Below are 20,387 nucleotides of genomic sequence, written 5' to 3'. Positions count from 1 at the left end.
GAGAGTGTCGGTCGTCAATTAATCTAGGCGGAAGAGCAGGCCAAAGAGGATGTATCCAAGCAAAGGTGAGTAAAGGTCTGGGATGGGGGAGGGGGCGGGGAGAGGAAGATGGAGTACCAAACTGGCAGAGAGAAGTCGGGCAAATGGTCCCAGGTGGACGTGATGGCGGGGGTAGTTGCAGGAGATAAAAGAAATCACAGGCCAGGGGACAGGGGCCGCGGTGAAAATCCGAGGCGGAGGGAGGGCGAGGCGCCGAGTCCGAAGGGGTTTTTCCCAGGTCTGGAGCCCGGAAGCCAGGCCCGGACCGGGGGAGGTCGAGCAGGGGTCCAGGCCGGACAAGTAAAAGACCCGGGCTTGGGAAGGGAATATCAGGAAGAGCTGGAAAGAACAGCAAAAGTAAATCCGGACCGTAGCACTCCCGCTTCAACCTTCCTCTTCCCCAAACGCGCGTTAACAACCGCCAGGAGTCCCCGGACCCGCCAGGCCCAGTGAATCGAACCTCCCGCGGTGCTGCCGCCGCACCACCTATTGGCTGCGTTCGATGCGTTCGGCGCTCGCGACCCCAGGAAGGGGGCGGGCCTTGTGCTGCAGTCTCCGCGGGGCGCGGGCGCTGGAGCTGAGGCCAAACGGACCTGCTAGGAGGTGGGACTTAGGGGGATGGGCGGGGCCAACAGTGACAGGAGCGGTTGGGCGACGTGGGCGGAGCAGGCTACTGAAGTGACGTTTGCATCAGACTGGGGTGTGGAGGAGTAGTCGCCAGTCTGCGTGTCAAGAAGGACGGCACGCTTCTGCACTTCCCCTGTGCTGGGCCTGGAGCTGTGATGCAGGTTCGGAGTCAGATCTCGCCCACCCGGAGGGTGGCAGGAGTCTTTGGCGCTGACTGCCTACCTCCAGCACTGCTCCGGCAGTGATACCACCCTTGGGGATGTGGTTCTTTGATCCGGGGTTTCTTGAAGGAAGCTGCCTTTCTTATCTAGGCAAAATCATGTTGGTGGAAGTGTGATTCTGGGAATCGAGACTTAACGACTCTATCTCTCAAAACTTCAGTTTCTTCACATCAAAAATATACTTTCTAGGGACGCCTGGGTGGTGCAGTTAAGCGTCTGACTCTTGGCTTCAGTTCCGGTGGTGATCTCAGCCTCCTGAGTTCGAGCCCAGCCTCTGAGCTACAGCATGGGGTTGGCTTAAGACTCTCTCTCTCCCGGGCGCCTGGGTGGCTCAGATGGTTAAGCGTCTGCCTTCAGCTCAGGTCATGATCCCGGGTTCGTGGGATCGAGTCCCGCATCGGGCTCCATGCTAGGCGGGGAGTCCCTCTGCCTCTCTCTCTCTCTCTCTCTCTCTCTCTCTCTCTGACTCTCATGAATAAATAAATAAAACATTAAAAAAAAAAAAGACTCTCTCTCTCCCTCTGCCCCTTACCACCTCCCTCTCTCTTTCTAAAATAAATAGGGGCGCGGGTGGCTCAGTTGGTTAAGTGTCTGCCTTCAGCTCAGGTCATGATGCCTGAGTCCTGGGCTCAAGCCCCACATTGGGCTCACTGCTCAGCTGGGAATCTGCTTCTCCCTCTCCCTCTGCCCCACCCCCCTCACCCCCGCGCTTGTGCTCTCTCTCACTCTCTCAAATAAATGAATATTTTAAAACAAATCTTAAAAAAAAAATAAAATGTGCATTCTATTAGTACTTTCCCCACAAGGTTATTCTGAGAATTAAATAAATTAGCGTTTAAAATACTCAACATAGGGGCGCCTGTGTGGCTCAGTCCTTAAGCGTCTGCCTTCCACTCAGGTCATGAGTCCAGCGTCCTGGGATCCAGCCCCGCATCGGGCTCCCTGCTCAGCGGGAAGCCTGCTTCTCCCTCTCCCACTCCCCCTGCTTGCGTTCCTTTTCTCGCTGTGTCTCTCTCTGTCAAATAAATAAATAAAATCTTTACAAAAAATAAAATAAATAAAATACTCAACACAGAGAGCGCCTGGCTGGCTCATTTGGTGGAGCAAGCTGCTCTTGACCTCAGGATTCAGTTCACCCCCAAGTTGGGCGTGGAGCCTACTTAAAAAAATAAATAAAATCTTTAAAAATAAATAAATAGGGGCGCCTGGGTGGCTCATTTGGTTAAGCCTCTGCCTTCAGCTCAGGTCATGATCCCAGGGTCCTAGGATCAAGCCCCGCATGGGGCTCCCTGTTCAAGGGGGAGCCTGCTTCTCCCTCTCCCACTCCCCCTGCTTGTGCTCACGCTCTCTCTCTCTGTCAAATAAATAAAATCTTAAAAAAATAATAAAAAATAAATAAAGTCCTCAACACCGTGCCAGGGACAACCTAGGTGCTCACTAATAATAATAATGGTATACATAACATTTACTACCAAGCACTTCCAAGCTTCTGAGATATAATAATTCATTTAGTACTCACAACTATGAGGTAGGTTTATTATTGTCCCCATTTTATAGATGAAGAAAGAGGCTACAAGAAACCAGTAACTTGTCTAGAGTCACATACCTAGTGTGTGGCTCCAGAGTCATTGTCCTTAGCCACCTTGCTAAGGAGGGTCAGAGCCGGGTTTTGTGGGGCCTGAACCTTTTGTTAAGTACTGGTTGAGACCCTCTAAAATTAGGTACACATATTAATATTTGCTTAGAATGAGGAAAAGAGTACCCAATTATGGAATCTTGGAAATTTAGGTCCCTTTCCTCTGAAACTTCTCTAGGCAGTTGATTAGAAATGCTTCCTGTTACAATCTGGCTTCTCCCCAATTAGAACACTGATTACAAATCTCTAGTAACTTCCAGCACTCGCAGGGTCTATGCAGATGGGCCCTGAAGCTTACCCTTAGCTTCATGGTAAATCTGCCTCTGATGATAACTATTATTATTTGGGTGGTGGAGGGCAATAATGTTTTACTTACTGATCTTTTTAAAGATTTTATTTATTTATTTTTGAGAGAGATAAGTGGGGGAGGGGCAGAGGGAGAGAATCCCAAGCTGACTCCCTGCCCAGTGCTGAGCCTGATGCTGGCTCCACCTCACAACCCTGAGATCATGACCTGAGTCAAAACCAAGAGTTGGACACTCAAATGACTGAGCCACCCAGGAGCCCCACTTACTGATCTTTTTAATTAAATGTTTTATTTTGAGATAATTGCAGATTTGCAGGCAGTTGTAAGAAATAATACAGAGAGATCCTATGTACCCTTTCCCCACCCCTAATGGTATCTTGTAAAACCATCATACAACATCATGACCAAGATATTACCAATAATACAGTCACGATACAGAACATTTCCATCACCGCCCAACGATCCCTCATGTTGACCTTTTATAGCCACATCCACTTCTGTCCCACCTCTGCCCCTTCCTTAATCCCTGGCAACCAATAATCTCTTCTCCATTTCTATAGTTCTGTCATTTCAAGAATGTTATATAAATGGAATTATATAGTATGCAACTTTTTTTTTAAAGATTTTATTTATTTATTTGAGAGAGAGGATGAGAGGAGAGAGAGAGCACATGAGAGGGGGGAGGGTCAGAGGGAGAAGCAGACTCCCTGCCGAGCAGGGAGCCCGACGCGGGACTCGATCCCAGGACTCCAGGATCATGACCTGAGCCGAAGGCAGTCGCTTAACCAACTGAGCCACCCAGGCGCCCCAGTATGCAACTTTTTTAAATTGGCTTTTTCAGTCAGCATAATCCTCCAGAGATTCATCTGTATTGTTGCATTATGTGTAACAATTTGTTCCTTATTATTGCTGAGTAGTTTTCTATGGTATGGATGTACCTCAGTTTATTTAATTACATCTGGATTGTTTCCAGTGTTGGCTATTATGAACTGCTGTAAGCATTTGTGTGTAGATTTTTGTGTGATAAGTCTTCATTCTGCGGGATACATGCCCCGGAGTGCAATTGCTAGGTTGTAGAGTAGTTGCATGTTTAGTTTTTTAAAAAACTGACAGGGGCACCTTGGTGGCTCAGTCCATTAAGTGTCTGACTCTTGGTTTCAGCTCAGGTTCTGATCTCATGAGAGATCATGAGATCGAGGACCCCCCCCCCCCGCCCCGTTGGGCTCTGCAGGCATCTGCTTAGATATTCTCTCCCTCTGCCTGTTCCCTCTCTCTCTCAAATAAATAAATAAATAAATCTTTAAAATAAATAAATAAAAAGAAAAAACTGACGAAATGTCTTCCAGTGTGGCTGTACCATTTTACATTTCCACCAGCTATGTTTGAGTGATCCAGTTTTTCCAAGTCCTCACAAATTTGATGTTGTCACTATTTTTTACTATAGCTATTCTGATAGGTGTGAAGTAACATCTCATTGTGATTTTAATTTGCATTTCCCTAATTGCTCGTGACATTGAACATCTTTACAAGGCTTATTTGACATCTGTATATCCTCTTCAGTGAAATGTCTCATATCTTTTGCCCATTTTCTAATTGGATTGTTTTTTTACTGAGGAGTGTTTAGCATGTTTTATATATTCTAGCCCTTTGTCAGATATATGGTTTGTAAATATTTTCTCCCATTCTGTAGCTTGTTTTTTTATCCTCTTAACAGAGTCTTTTACAGAACAAGCATTTTCCCAAAAGATTTATTTATTTATTTGAGAGAGAGTGTGTGCGCACATGCATGTGAGAGAGAGAGAGCAGGGGGGAGGGGTAGAGGGAGAAAGAGAAAATCTCAAGCAGACTCCCTGCTGACCATGGAGCCTGACAGGGGGCTGGATCCCACACCCCCAAGATCATGATCCCAGCTGAAACCAAGAGTCAGACACAACTGACTGAGCTCTCCAGGTGCCCCAGAACAAGCATTTTTAATTTTGACAAAGTACAATTTATCAAATTTTCCTTTTTATGGATCATGCCTTTGGTGTTAAGAATATTTTGTCTAGGGGCGCCTGGGTGGCTCAGTCGTTAGGTGTCAGCCTTCAGCTCAGGTCATGATCCCAGGGTCCTGGGATCAAGTCCCACATCAGGCTCCTTGCTCGGCAGGGAGCCTGCTTCTCCCTCTCCCACTCCCCCTGCTTGTGCTCTCTCTCTGACAAATAAATAAATAAAATTTAAAAAGAAGAAGAAGATGACAATTTAGGTAATACAAACAAACTTTAATACTTCATGAAGTGGTCAGTCTCCATTTGGAGAACAGCTAAATGGGCGGAAGGCAGGAAGCTTTTATAGGATCAAGAATAAAGAACAAGGGGCACCTGGGTGGCTCAGTTGGTTAAGCGACTGCCTTCGGCTCAGGTCATGATCCTGGAGTCCTGGGATGGAGTCCCACATCGGACTCCCTGCTCAGCAGGGAGTCTGATTCTCCCTCTGACCCTCCCCCCTCTCATGCTCTCTCTATCTCATTCTCTCTCTCAAATAAATAAATAAAATCTTTAAAAAAAAAAAAAGAATAAAGAACGAGGAAGAGAATAATAGAAAATATCTGATTGGCTGGGACAACATAGTGAACCTTTTCTGGGGTGAGAAGGAACAGGAAATGAATATAGAGCCCAGGGTTGGCTTGGTGTTTGGAGACTGGCTGAGTGGATATACTTTGTTTCTGGTCAAGCAGAGCATTTTTAGGGACATGAAAGTTATCTAAGTTTCTGTTTGCTGACATGGCACAGAATTGGCTCCAACTTGGGCCTAGAAATTCACTTCAACAAATATTTGTTGAAAAGCCTGTCTTTCCTCCATTGAGTTGTTTTTGCTCCTTTGCCAAAAATCAATTGTGCATGTTCATGTGGGTATATTTCTGGATCTTTATTCCGTTCCATTGATCTATGTGTCTAACCCTCCACCAATACTACAGTTTTGATTACTGTAGGTATGTAAATCTTGAAATTGAGTAGACGGAGTCCTCCCATTTTATTTTATTTTTCAAAGTTGTGTTAGCTATTCTAGTTCCTTTGTCTTTCCATATAAATTTGAAAATAGTCTTGTCAATGTTTACAAAAAAATCTTGCTATGATTTTGATAGGAATTTCATTAAATCCATATACCAGTTTGGAGAGAATTAACATCTTTACCAGATTGAATCTACCGATCCCTGAACAAAGTATATCTCTCCATTTTTTTTTTAAGTTACCCTTGGATTTTTTTTAAAGATTATTTATTTATTTATTTATTTGTCAGAGAGAGAGAGAGCACAAGCAGGGGGAGCTGCAGGCAGAGGGAGAAGCAGGCTCCCTGATAAGCAAAGAGCCCAAGGCAGGACTCAATCCCAGGACTCCGGGATCATGACTGAGCCAAAGGCAGACACTTAGCTGACTGAGCCACCGAGGCATCCATATCTCTCCATTTATATAGATTTTCTTTTATTTCATTCATTGACATTGTGTAGTTTTCAGTATACACACCCGGTACATGTTTTTTCACATTTATACCTAAGTATTTCTGTTTTTCTTTTTTTTTTTATTGTAAACAGTATTGTAGTTTTATTTTCAGTAGCCATGTGGTCATTGCTTATATTGACTTTTTTTTAAAGTAATCTCTACACCCGGGGCACCTGGGTGGCTCAGTTGGTTAAGCGACTGCCTTCAGCTCAGGTCATGTCTCCAGGGTCCTGGGATTGAGCCCTGAATCAGGCTCCCTGCTCCGCAGGAAGCCTGCTTCTCCCTCCTTTACTCCCCCTGCTTGTGTTCCCTCTCTTGCTATGTCTCTCTCTCTGTCAATTAAATAAATAAATAAAATCTTAAAAAAAAAATAATCTCTACACCCAGTGTGGGGCTCGAGCTCATAACCCCAAGATCAAGAGTTGCATGCTCTACCAATTGAGCCAGCCAAGCACCCTAAAATGCAACTGGTTTTGGGATATTTATTTTGTAATCTGTGACCTTGATGAAGTCACTTGTTCTAGGAAGTTTTTTGTAGATTCCTTGGGATTTCCATGTAGACAATCTTGTCCTCTACACATAGGAACAGTTTTATTTATCTTTCTAATGTGTGTGCATTTTATTTCCTTTTCTTGCCTTATTGTACTGGTTTAGAACTGTTGAGTGAGAGTGGTAAGACATCCTTATCTTGTTCCCAGTTTAGGGTGAAAACATTCAGTCTTCCACCACTATGTGTAATGTTAACGATAGGGTTGTTGTTGTTCTTTAAAGATTTTATTTCTTTATTAGAGAGACAGTGCACGAGAGAGAGAGAGAGAGCAGGAGCAGGGGCAGGGGGAGAGGGAGAAGCAGACTCCCTGCTGAGCAAGGGACCCCAAATGCAGGGCTCGATCCCAGGACCCTGGGATCATGATCTGAGCCACCCAGGCACCCCTAACTGTAGGGGTTTTGTCGATGCTTTTTTAACAACTTGAAGAGTTCCCCTCTATTCCTATCTTAGGTTTTATCATGAATGGCTGTTGAATTTTGTCAAATGCTTTTTCTATATCAATTAATACAATCATGTGATTTTTCTTCTTTAGACTGTTAATATGGTGGATTACATTGGTTGATTTTCAAATATTGAACTGGCTTTGCATCCTTGAAATAAACCCTATTGATGATAGTGTAAAAATCTTTTTATATGTTATTGAATTCTATTTGTTAATATTCTCTTAACAACTTTTGCATCTATATTCATTAAGGACATTAGTCTGTAGTTTCTTTTTTGTGCTGTTTTTGTCTGGTTTTGGAATCAGGGTAATACTTAATTTTATAAAATGAATTGGGAAGTATTCTCTCCTCTTCTATTTTCTAGAAGAGATTGTGTAAAATTGGTGTTAATTTTTCTTTAAATGTTTGGTGGAGGGGTGCCTGGGTGGCTCAGTCATTAAGCATCTGCCTTCGGCTCAGGTCATGATCCCAAGGTCCTGGGATTGAGCCCCATGTCAGGTTCCCTGCTCCACAGAAAGCCTGTGTCTCCCTTCCCCATTCCCCCTGCTTGTGTTCCCTCTTTCGCTGTGTCTCTCTCTGTCAAATTAATTAATTAAAAAAAAAACTTAAAAAAATAAAATAAAATAAATATTTGCTGGAATTCTTAAGTGAAACCATCTGTACCTAGAGATCTCTTTTATGGGAGTTTTTAAATTATGAATTAAATTTCCTTAATAGTTATGGGACTATTCAAATTATCTATTTTGTATTGGATAAGTTGTGGTACTTTGTATTTTTTGAGGAATTGGTCCATTTTGTTTAAGTTGTTGAATTTATATGTGTAGAGTTGTTTGTAGCATACCCTTACTGTATTTTTGATGTCTACAGGGTCTGTAGTGATATTCCCTGTTTCATCACTAATATAATTAATTTGTGTCTTCTCCTTTTGTCCTTCAACAGCCTTGCTGGAGATTTGTCAATTTTATTGATCGTTGCAAAGAACCAACTCTTTGTGTCATTGATTTTCTCTATTTCTGTTTTTCTTCTGCGTTTTCTTAGATTCTGCATTTGTCTATTTGGCACCCATTAATCACAGGGCCAAACTAATGACCAAAGTTGTTTACATCTCTCCTGAAATCCAGCTTTCATAGGCATTGAAAATCATGTTATAAACCCTTCAGTTAATCCCAAGTCTATAGCCCCAACTACTTCCTTTTTTAACCACACATCAAGCCAATATTCACCCTACCCTAGATCAACCAAGGCCAGGTTCCAGACAACCAGAGGCTGCCCTTATGCCCCAAAGGCCACCAGAATTATTCAAATTAACCAATCCTAAACTGTTTATCCACCCTGCCCTACCTTTCCCATGGAACCCCAATAAAGATTGTGGCCTATGCCTTCCCTTTGCTCCTTTCTGCCTCCTGATTGATACTGGTGCTTCCCCCATGGCCCTGCATGGTGAGCTGTGCTTCTTGTTTCTAGGGGAATTATGAGCAGTAACATTAAACCTCTCTTTTAGTGACATTGATTTCTCTGTATTATCAGTCACCTTTATAAATCAAGACCCATTAATCAGTTTTCAACTTCACTGATTTCTGTTCTTGTCTGTATTCTTTCTTTTTTTTTTTTTTTTAAGATTTTATTTATTTATTTGACAGAGAGAGACACAGCGAGAGAGGGAACACAGCAAGGGGAGTGTGAGAGGGAGAAGCAGGCTTCCCGCCGAGCAGGGAGCCCAATGTGGGGCTCGATTCCGGGGCTCCGGGATCATGACCTGAGCTGAAGGCAGACGCTTAATGACTGAGCCACCCAGGTGCCCCTTGTCTGTATTATTTCTTACTTCTGCCTTCATTGGGTTTATTTTGCTCTTCTTTTTCCAGATGCTTCAGTTGGAAGTTTAGGTTATTGATTTGAGATTTTTCCTCCTTTTTTTTAAAAGATTTTATTTATTTATTTGACAGAGAGAGACACAGCTAGAGAGAGAACACAAGCAGGGGGAGTGGGAGAGGGAGAAGCAGGCTTCCCATGGAGCAGAGAGCCTGATGCAGGGCTCGATCCCAGGATGCCGGGATCATGATCTGAGCCGAAGGCAGACACTTAAGGACTGAGCCACCTAGGTGCCCCAAGATTTTTCCTCTTTTCTAATGTATGCCATAAAATTCCCTCTCCACACTGCTGTAGCTGTGTCCCACAAATTTTGATATTTTGTATTTTCATTTCTATTCAGTTCAATATATTTTTTCCCTTGAAACTTCTTCTTTGGCCAATGGATTATTTAGAAATGTGTTTAGTTCCAACTATTAATAAATTTTATAATCTCTGTTATTGATTCCTAATGATTCGTTGTGGCTAGAGAATACACTCTATATGATTTCAATTCTTTATTATTATTATTATTATTTGCTATTGAAATTTGTTTTCTGGCTCAGGATATGGTCTATCTTGGTATCAAGATATCAGTGGGCATTCTAAAAGAATATATATCATGCTGTTGCTTGGTGGAGTATTGTCCATTAGATCCTGTTGGTTGACAGTGCTATTATTTCTAATATTTGTGCCCATTTTCTGTCTAGTCCTTCTATTAAATGCTTAGAAAAGGGTGTTGAAATCTCCAACTATACGGGCATACCTCATTTTATTGAGCTTCACTTTATTGCACTTGACAGATAATGTTTGTTTGTTTTTTTTACAAATTGAAGGTTTCTGCAATCCTGTGCCAAGCAAGTCTATCAGTGCCATTTTTTTTTCAACAGTATTTGCTCACTTTATGTCTGTGTCACATTTTTAAAATTCTCCCAACATTTAAAACTGGGTGAAGATTTCAGCTTTTGCCCACTGCTGGAGAGAGAATTTGGAATCGAAGTCTAGCCAAGTTAGCTTCCTGCTAAAACAAAAACCATTCTTCAAAAGAACATAACAGGGACGCCTGGGTGGCTCAGTTGTTAAGCATCTGCCTTTGGCTCAGGTCATGATCCCAGGGTCCTGGGATTGCCTGCACTGGGTGGGCTCCCTGCTCGGCGGGAAGCCTGCTTCTCCCTCTCCCACTCCCCCTGCTTGTGTTCCCTCTCTCGCTGTGTCTCTGTCAAAAAATAAATAAAATCTTTAAAACAAACAAAAAAAGAACATAAGAGAATCCCAAAACATATCATTCATAATGTCCAGCATCCAACAAAGAATAGTAGACAAGTGAAGAAACAGGAAATGTGACGCATTAAGTCATCAATAAAACCTCCCCCAAAATGACACAGGTGTTAAAATTAGCAGACAAGAATTTTAATGCAGTTATTAATAGTTTCAAAGACAAAAAATGAAAATGTATGCAAATTAGATACCTCTACATACCTATTAAAATAGCTAAAATTAAAAAGACTGATAATACTAAGGGTTGGGGAGGATGTAGAGCAACTGGAACTCACATACATTGTTTGTTGGAATGTAAAATGTCACAAGCACTTTGGGAAAAGGGTTGACTGTCTTTTAAAATTATACTTGCCATAGAACTCACCCATTCCACTCTTAGGTATTCATCCAAGAGAGGTATTTATTCAATAAACAAATGTTTAAAAAAATGTTGACAAAAAGGCTTGTACATGAATGCTCACAGAATCTTAATTCAGAGCAAGGAACTAGAAACAACTAAAATATCCATCAATAAGTCAATGGATTAACAAATAACAATTGAATACTTCTTAGCAGTAACAAGTAACAAACTCTTGATACATACAACATGTGTGAATCTCAAAAACATGATGCTGAGCAAAAAAAGCCAGATATAAAAATGTACATATTGTGGGCGCCTGGGTGGCTCAGGCAGGTTATGTATCTGCCTTGGGCTCGGGTCGTGATCCCAGCGTCCTGGGATCGAGTCCCGCATTGGGCTCCCTGCTCTGTGGGGATAAATAAATAAATAAATAAATAAATAAATAAAATATCTGTGGGGATAAATAAAATCTTTTTTTAAAAAGTACATATTGTATTATTCTATTTATATGAAATTTTAAAACAAGAAGAAACTAATCTTGATTGATACAAAGCAGATCTGTGGTTGCTTGGAGCCAGGGCAGTAGAGAGCCTGACTGCAAAGGGGCATGTGATACATTTTTGAAATGATTAAAATGTTCTATGTATTGATTGTGATAATGATTACATGAGTGTATATATTGTCAAAACTCATCAAACTGTATACGTAAAGTAGGTTCATTTTATTATATGTAAATTATACCTCAATAAAGTTTATTTTAGTTTTTTAAAAATAAAATGAAAGCAGAATAAATACAGGTTCAGATCAACAAATACAGAGAATCATCACCACCAGACTCATACTACAAAAAATGCTAAGGAAAGTTCTTCAGACTAAAGGAAAATGACACCAAATAATCTACAGGAAGGCATGAAGATCACCAGAAATGATAAATATGTGGGTGTGGTAGGCAGAATAATGGCCCATCAAAGATGTCCCTGGCTTAATCTCCAGAATCTGTGAATATGATAGGTTACTTGACAAAGGTGAATTAAGGTTGCTAATCAGATGACCTGGAGATGGAGAGATCATCCTGGATTATCTGGTCCAAAGAAATCAGAAGTATCCTTAAAAATGGAAGAGGGAGGCAGAGGAATCAGTGTCCGAGAGCAGATGGCCTCTAGAAGCCGGAAAAGGAAAGGGAACAGTTTCTCCCCTAGGGGCTCCCAAAAGAATGCAACCCTGCTGGCACCTTGATTTTTTTTTTTTTTAAGATTTTATTTATTTATTTGACAGAGAGAGACACAGCGAGAGCAGGAACACAAGCAGGGGGAGTGGGAGAGGGAGAAGCAGGCTTCCCACGGAGCAGGGAGCCCGATGCGGGGCTTGATCCCTGGACCCTGGGATCATGACCTAAGCCGAAGGCAGACACTTAATGTCTGAGCCACCCAGGTGCCCCTATTTATTTATTTTTAAAGATTTATTTACTTATTTGAGAGAGAGAGTGTGTGCACATGAGTCGGGGGAAGGGCAGAGGGAGAGAGGGAATCCCTAAGCTGACTCCCCGCTGAGCACGGTGCAGATAAAAATTTATCAAGGATAGGTCGCCTGGGTGGCTCAGTTGGTTAAGCGACTGCCTTCGGCTCAGGTCGTGATCCTGGAGTCCCTGGATCGAGTCCCTCATCGGGCTTCCTGCTCGGCAGGGAGTCTGCTTCTCCCTCTGACCCTCCCCTCTCTCATGTGCTCTCTCTCATTCTCTCTCTCTCAAATAAATAAATAAAATCTTAAAAAAAAAAATTCAGCAAGGATATACTAAACCAACGCTATCAAATACTTTGACCTAAGTGACATTTGTATAACATCATACACAACAACTGCAAAGTGCATGTTCTTTTCAAGGGGGTATGGAACATTCAGCCAGAAAGGTCATATTCTGGACCATAAAAAAATCTCAATAAATTTTTAAAAATAGACATCATACAGAATATATTTTCTAGATTTAAATTAGAAATCAGTAACAGGCTTTCTAAAAAGCCACAAATACCTGGTAAGCAATGTTTCTAATTAACTCATGGGCCAAAGAAGAAATAGCAAAGGAAATCATAAAACATTTTTAACTGTATAATAATAATAATAATAACAATAATAATAAAATATATTAAAAATGTATGAGATGGGGGCACCTGAGTGGCTCAGTCAGTTAAGCATCGGACTCTTGATTTCTGCTACGGTAATGATCTCAGGGTTATGGGATTGAGCCTCGAGTAGGGCTCCATGCTGGGCATGAAGCCTTCTTAAGATTCTCTCTCTCCCTCTGTCCCTTCAGCTCGCTCTCTCAAAAGGAAAAAAAAAGTATGAAATGCAGGTAAATCAGTGCTTAGAGAGAAATTTATAGCTTATATTAGAAAATAGAGGGGCACCTGGGTGGCTCAGTCGTTAAGCGTCTGCCTTCGGCTCAGGTCATGATCCCAGGGTCCTGGAATCGAGCCCCGCATCGGGCTCCCTGCTCCGCGGGAAGCCTGCTTCTCCCTCTCCTACTCCCCCTGCTTGTGTTCCCTCTCTCGCTATGTCTCTCTCTGTCAAATAAATAAATAAAATCTTAAAAAAAAAAAAAGAAAATAGAGGCTTAAAAATCAATTATCTAAGTTTCCACCTAAGAAACTAGAGAAAGAGGAGCAAATTAAACCCAAATAGAATAAAGGAAATAAAGATTAAATTTCAATGACATACAAAATGAACAATAGAGAAAATTAACAAAGCCAAAAAATTGGTTGTTGTTTTTTTTTTCCCAGGACCCTGGGATCATGACCTGAGCCGAAGGCAGACGCTTAACGACTGAGCCACCCAGGCGCCCCAGTAGTGTCCTAATTTTGAAGGCTAGTCATTCAAATCATAAATCATGCCACAGGTCTCAAGCTTATTACTTAACTTACTAAACTTTGGAATGTGGAATTTATGGTTTGGCAAAAAAAGTTGGTTCTTTAAAAATATTAATAAAATGGGCAAACTCCTAGGAAGATTGATCAAGAATAAAACAAAGAAGCACAAATTTTTTATATCAGGAATGAAAGAGGGGATGTGACGACAGATTTTATAGACATCAAAGGATGAAAAGGAGAGGATTCTGGGAAGACGATGGTAATGGTGGCAGCATAGTTCTATGTCTATCCCCGCATAAAAATTTATGTGGTGACTGGAGAGTAAAATTAAAAAGAAAAAAACACAGACAACATTTACAACAAAATTTGGTGACAAAGGCATCTCCACAACCCCCCAATAAAAGCAAGTGGGAACAAACCACCAACAGCCACCAGACCTGCACAGGATCAGCATTGGTGCAAGAGAAAGAAGGAAACAAAGGGATGGCCTCTGACAGAATAAGAACAGGAGAGCTCAAAAAAAGCCTACAGATAGTCACCGGAACCAAGACAGGCCAATTGAGAACAGTAAATGAAACTAGGAGGGATCTGCCATCTAAAATAGCAGGAGAGTGCCGAGGGCCTGCAGTGAGAAAGTCGAAGGGACTGGGGCAGGTCTGGCTCCTATGAACTGTCAATGACCCACCACGGCTTCCTTCTAGTACCATGCCACAAACGAGGAGAAGTTGCTTGGAGTGGAATCAAAATGTAGTAAGGTGGGGACAACACAGAGGAAGGAAAGGAAAGAGGCTAGAGGAGGGGAACAGAGCCAGGATATCCCAGAAAGCGAGCCGGACAAAGTAACAGAGGAGGGAGCTCTGTGATGTGATAAAAGTTTTTCCGAACCCCACCTCATTTTTTCAGTTCAGGAAAACTAATTTCACAGAAAATGAACAATACAAAAGTATCAAGGTCAAACCCCATATAGTTATCATAAAAGAACCATAAAAGTCACATTACTACGGATAATGGAGCACACCAGAAAGGCATGCCACAAAACAGACCACAACTCCTAACTACTATTTCACAACAAGCCAAAAGACACTAAGAACATGATACGACACATGAAAGGACAACATAAATCAGAATCAGAAAAATTCAGACATGATGCAACAGTACTCAGGACGGATGAGAAATGAAAGAAAAAGATCATTTTAGAAGTGAAGACTAAACTAGAAAGTACACAAGAACAGTGAGCACAAAAGATGATGCCTTAGATATACAATGGAAAAGAGGAAATGTTTAAAAATTAAAAAATATGAAGAGATAAAGAGTTAGACATTAACAAATAATGAAAATGGGCAAAAAGATAAAAAATCGGATAGATGAGTTCCCGAAGAAGAAAACCAGAGCAAAGGAATAGAATACTAAAAACTATTCTAGAAAGTTTCCTGAAATAAAGGAAAACCTCAAAACTATGTCTTCAAAGAGCATACTGCAAAGCTGAGAATGTGGTCCCAAAATGACCTGCAAAAAGCCATTCTAATAAAATGATGTTTATTTTAAAGATTTTATTTTATTTTTTTAAAGATTTTATTTATTTATTTCAGAGAGAGAGAATGAGAGAGAGCACATGAGAGGGGGGAGGGGCAGAGGGAGAAGCAGACTCCCTGCCGTGCAGGGAGCCCGATGCGGGACTCAATCCCGGGACTCCAGGATCATGACCCGAGCCGAAGGCAGTCGCTTAACCAACTGAGCCACCCAGGCGCCCCTTAAAGATTTTATTCTTAAGTAATCTCTACACCCAACGTAGGGCTTGAACTCACAACCCTGAGATCTTGAGTCGTATGCTCCAGCGACTGAGCCAGCCAGGCACCCCTAAATGACTGAACCTTAAAGAAAATGAAAAAATCCTGGGGCGCCTGGGTGGCTCAGTTGTTACGCGTCTGCCTTCAGCTCAGGTCATGATCCCAGGGTCCTGGGATCAAGGCCCGCATCAGGCTCCCTGCTCAGCAGGAAGCCTGCTTCTCCCTCTCCCACTCCCCCTGCTTGTGTTCCCTCTCTCGCTGTGTCTCTCTCCGTCAAATAAATAAATAAAATCTTTAAAAAAGAAAAAAGAAAAAAAGAGAATGAAAAAATCCTTTGGGCATCTAAACACACACACACAGAGGAAAAATTAAATCATCATTAGGCTTTTTTTTTTTTTAAAGATTTTATTTATTTATTTGACAGAGAGAGACACAGCGAGAGAGGGAACACAAGCAGGGGGAGTGGGAGAGGGAGAAGCAGGCTTCCCGCTGAACAGGGAGCCCGATGCGGGGCTCGATCCCAGGACCCTGGGATCATGACCTGAGCCGAAGGCAGACGCCCAACTGACTGAGCCACCCAGGCGCCCCCATCATTAGGCTTTAACAGTAACACTTTATGCCAGAAGAAAATGAAGTAACATTTAAGAGACCCAAGAAAGGAAAGTGTGAACCTAGCAAAACAGACTTTGTAAGTATAAAGGGCATAGACTGGGGCGCCTGGGTGGCTCAGTTGTTAAGCGTCTGCCTTTGGCTCAGGTCATGATCCCAGGGTCCTGGGATTGAGCCCCACATCAAGCCCCGCATCGAGCCCCGCATCGAGCCCCGCATCGGGCTCCCTGCTCCGCAGGAGGCCGGCTTCTCCCTCTCCCACTGCCCCCTGCTTGTGTTCCCTCTCTCACTGCGTCTCTCTCTGTCAAATAAGTAAGTAAAATCTTACAAAAAAAACAAACGAGAAAACATCTAAAGTTCTTTAAAAATTAAAAAAAAATAATAAAGGGCACAGACTTATCAACATGTAAGATCTCAGAGAATACCGTTGCCAAGTGCCCTTCCTGGGTAATCTACTAGAAAATCAGCTTCCGACAACCAAAGAGAGTAGAATGACGTAAAGACTAGAGATTAATGTTAATTATAAGATTACTTGTAGAACTAAAACATATAAGGGCTAAGAAGGAGAGATCTATTATATAATGATTATATTCCCTGACAATGATTTACTACAAAGTTTTTTAATGAAGTAGAGAATGGGAAATGCATTTGCAAAATGCTTTCTTAATGTTTTCAGTAATCATATTGGTGGTAGTATTGTTATTCTGAGAGTGCTTTGTGGATTAGATAAAAGAAATGAGTAATTACGGAGTATCCTAATTCTATTATCACCTGCGTCCTTGAAAACCAGGATTCTTGGTACAGAAAAAAGGAACTAGACAAGAGATTGAGTAAAAGCTCTTTAATCTTGAATTTGAATTGAAAGTATTAATATGTACTCATGAGGTATTTTACCATATGTATGTTTGTCTGTGTGTGGGGGGGTGGTTTATACACTATACAGCTGACCTTTGAAAAATGGGTTTGAACTGTGCAGGTTCACTTACACATGGATTTTGTTTTTATAAATACAGTATACTATTATAAATGTATTTTCTCTTCCTTATGATTTTCTTAACAACATTTTCTTTTCTCTACCTTACTTTATTGTAAGGAAAAAATATGTAGTACATATAACTACAAAATATGTGTTAATAGACTGTTTCTGTTATCAGTAAGGCTTCTAGTCAACATTAGGCTATTAGTGGTTACGTTTTTGCAGAGTCAAAAGTTACATGTGGATTTTCAACTGGGCAGGGGGTTAGTGCCCCTAACCTATGGCATTGTTCAAGGGTCAACTGTACTACTTTGTCTACTTTTGTCTATGCTTGACATTTTATATAAAACAAAACAACTGCAAGTGATTAAAAGACATTAAATATATTAAAAACTACAAATTCACAATAATAATTTAAAGAGAGAGCAAAACAAAACAAAATCGTCGAACATCAAGTTGCTAGGGCATCAATTTACTACTTTAACAGTGATAAATAAGGGAAGAGATTTAAGCATTCATCTTGCTATTCTGGTATAAACTTTATTTTAGGGTAACGAAATAGTCCTAGAGGATGTGAAAAAGTTTTTCTCTATAGAATTAGAATAAAAGAGGGCATAACAGCATTAGAAAAGTCATCATTTTGTAATCTCTAGTGAATTAACCAATTTATAAAACAGACATTAATAGATGTTAAAACAATTTGGCAAAAAATTGACAGGAACTTTATGATGCAGAATCAGGCTATCACCACCAGAAAAACGGAAGGAACCTGGGACCTGAAATGGACAGTGGAAGAGAGGAGTCCGAGCAGGAACACCTGTACTCCCCCTGTAAGTGAAAAATAAATCTTTATTGCGTTAAATTATTGAAATATGAGGCAATTCGTTATGGAAGTTAGCTTATTGTAAAAGAATATTTATATATAGTAAGACACATAGGTACACAATCATATATATAAAGACACAAACATATCCAAACACATACTAAAACATTAGAGGGTATGCCTAGGTCAGGGAGAGGAATGAGAATAGGGCTCAAGGATCAAAAGAAGAAAATAAAGCAATAGAGGGTCTCGTATCAACTGAGGATGAGAGTTTACCATGCTCTGAGGAGCATGGTTTAACTTATTAAGGAATAAAAAATAATAATTTAAAAAGGTGGCAAGGAGGGGCGCCTGGGTGGCTCAGTCGGCATCTGCCTTCAGCTCAGGTCATGATCCCGGGGTCCTGGGATGGAGCCCCGAATCACATCGGACTCTCTGCTCAGTGGGGAGCCTGCTTCTCCCTCTGCCTGCCGCTCCCCCTGCTTGTGCTCTCTCTGTCAAATAAATAAAATAAAATCTTAAAAATAAATAAAAATAAAAATAAAAAGGTGACAACGAATCTACCCTTTCCAGAGAGAGCCCAGGCTAGTTCGCTGGTAATTATCTTCTGCCTTGAGGAGCACAGAATGGTTCTAGAGAGGAGGCAGTGTTGAAGACAGAACTTTCTGGAACCGTCCACCATGTTCACCAGGAAAAGTGTCAAACCTGAAAATTCCCTAAGCTGAGAATTTCTCCCTTCAGTCTCAGCTCTCCCTGGTAGTGATGATGCATTCTCCAGACATGGGGCCTGGACCTGGCCACCACCTTCCCACCACCCTTCACTCCAGGCTGAGGGAGGCTAGCCAAAATATAGGGGCTCATTCTGGGCCTGGGTGCATCCATCTGCCCACCCTCCATCTCCGGTATTATTTGAATAATGGCCCTCCTCCAAAGATATTCATGTTCTAATCCTCAAAGGCTGTGAATATTTCACCTTTTATGACAAAAGGGACTTTGAAGATAAGGTTACATTGAGGATCTTGACATGGGGAGATGATCCTAGATCATCCCAGGGGGCCCAATATAATCACAAGCATATGTAATCACAACGTAATCCTCGTAAGAGAAAGGAGAATTAGAAAGAGATCAAAGGATGGAAGCAGAGGTCAGAGAGAAGAGAAGATGCTATCTGCTGCCTTCAAGATGGAGGAAGGGGCCACGATTCAAGGAATGTGAGCAGCCTCTAGAAGCTGGAAAAGGCAAAGAAGTGGATTCTCCCCTAGAGTCTCCAGGAGGAATACAGACAGGTCAACACCTTGACTTTAATTTAGCCCAGTAAAACTGATTTGGGACTTCTGACCTCCAGAACTGTGAGATACTACATTTGGGTTGTTTTAAGCCAAGGAGTTACGGTAATTCATCACAGCAGCAGCAGGAAGCTAGTACGTTGGCCCTGCTGCTGGGCAGCATAGCCTGTTCTAGAAGAGTGACATCTGTGACACCGAGGACTGGAGAATCAGAGAAGACTTTCTGGAAGCCCAAGCAGCCAGACTAACCCAGTTTCATATTACAGTTGTTTTATTGTCTATCTGACCTTGAGCAAATGTCTAAGGAACAATACGTTGTTAATAATGCATTATTTATAGTGTTGCTAAGAATTAAATAGAATAATGTTTTAAATTACCTACTACTACCTAATTACCCACTTAAAAAAAAATAGTAAGTCACATCTCCTTGTGGGTTTACACACATTCATTCTTCCATTCATTCAGCAGGTGTCATCGAGCACCCAGCAGTGCCTGGCCCCTTGCACACAGTGAGCTTGTCTGCTACAAGCCCTGAGCACTTCTCACCCAAGCTGCCACTGAGCCTCCAGTCCGCCCAGTGCTCAGCCTTACCATCCCATCCTAAATGCGGGCCCTTACACTTGCCCACTCCCGTGGTCTCATAGCTCCTTGATGGTCCATCATGCCATCAGCACCACCTCTTACCCTCCTAGACATTGTTTCTGCAGCTGCCATATCTCAAACCTGCCTTTACCCGTTTGTGCCTATCAAACCGGGCTGTATGTACTCCCTTGACCTGTGGAGCTCCCCAACTCCACAGGACCCATCATTTCCTCATCTCAAAGCTCCCCACCCCCACCCCACTTCTAACCTCCTGGTCCGAAATGCTGAGCTCTCTGCCTCCATCATATCTGGATCTCCTGGCCCTCCCTGGAAAAATTGTTGGTCCAGGATAATTTTTCTTGTATCTGCAGTCCAGATTCATGAACGCTTTACCCAATCCAGGTCCAAGGTTCTCTTCCCTCAGAGCCTATAGCTCTTTCTCCAAACACTGAGCTGCCTCTCTAGGGTGGGATTAAGAACCCAAATCTTAAATGAGAAAAACTGCTCTCTGTCCTTTGGGCTTGAGTGGTGTTGACTGGGTGGGGCAGGGGAACAGACAGGCTGGCCAAGTGATGGCACTGTAGATCTGGGTTCTCTAACCCGGGCATTGCCGTTCATCTACAATGGGTGACACTGGGCAAATCTCTGCCCTCTCTAGGCCTGTCTCTCTAGCCTGTCTGTGCACTGAGGGGCTGGTCTGT

The sequence above is a fragment of the Neomonachus schauinslandi genome, chromosome 4, assembly GCF_002201575.2.
Source record: "Neomonachus schauinslandi chromosome 4, ASM220157v2, whole genome shotgun sequence".
Lineage (NCBI taxonomy): Eukaryota > Metazoa > Chordata > Mammalia > Carnivora > Phocidae > Neomonachus > Neomonachus schauinslandi.
Note: the sequence above shows the minus strand (reverse complement) of the source record.